The sequence below is a fragment of the Nanorana parkeri genome, unplaced genomic scaffold, assembly GCF_000935625.1.
Source record: "Nanorana parkeri isolate BGI_ZX_2015 unplaced genomic scaffold, ASM93562v1 scaffold369, whole genome shotgun sequence".
Taxonomy (NCBI): domain Eukaryota; kingdom Metazoa; phylum Chordata; class Amphibia; order Anura; family Dicroglossidae; genus Nanorana; species Nanorana parkeri.
The window spans coordinates 394,497-394,847 of record NW_017306637.1 but is presented as its reverse complement, the minus strand read 5'-3'; the positions used below and the strand labels follow the sequence as shown (position 1 = coordinate 394,847).

At 47.0% G+C, this 351-nt stretch overlaps 1 protein-coding gene across 1 annotated transcript in view; it reads left to right on the top strand.

Moving 5' to 3' along the window:
* The window catches only part of HSP90B1 (heat shock protein 90 beta family member 1), a 13,852-nt gene that overhangs the window by 392 nt on the left and 13,109 nt on the right, over window positions 1–351 (top strand). The gene's annotated exons all lie outside the window — the stretch shown is intronic.

Genomic DNA, 351 nt, shown 5'->3' with positions numbered 1-351 from the left:
TCTTGTGTCTTCCGCAGCCCCATATATTCCTTGTATAGGATGATGGGTTGTGGGGTCGCCAGTTTCCTTGTTCCTGACTGGTGAGAACAGGAGTGATGGCTACCATGGTAGAGTTCAATAACCCGTAGCAACTGTTTCATTGGTTTGAGGCCATCTGGTTGCTAAGGGTTACTGTATTGTGCTTTGATTAAAAGTTTGCATGCTGTGCACAAGTTTCCATTATGTGAATGAGGGGATTAATGACCGTAATAATGTAAAAGTGTTCCTCCATCAGAGGCTGGAATTGATGCCACGGGGAGGAAAGCAAGGGACAATCCACAATGTGGTTGCTATAAGAGGGGGGGGGGGGGG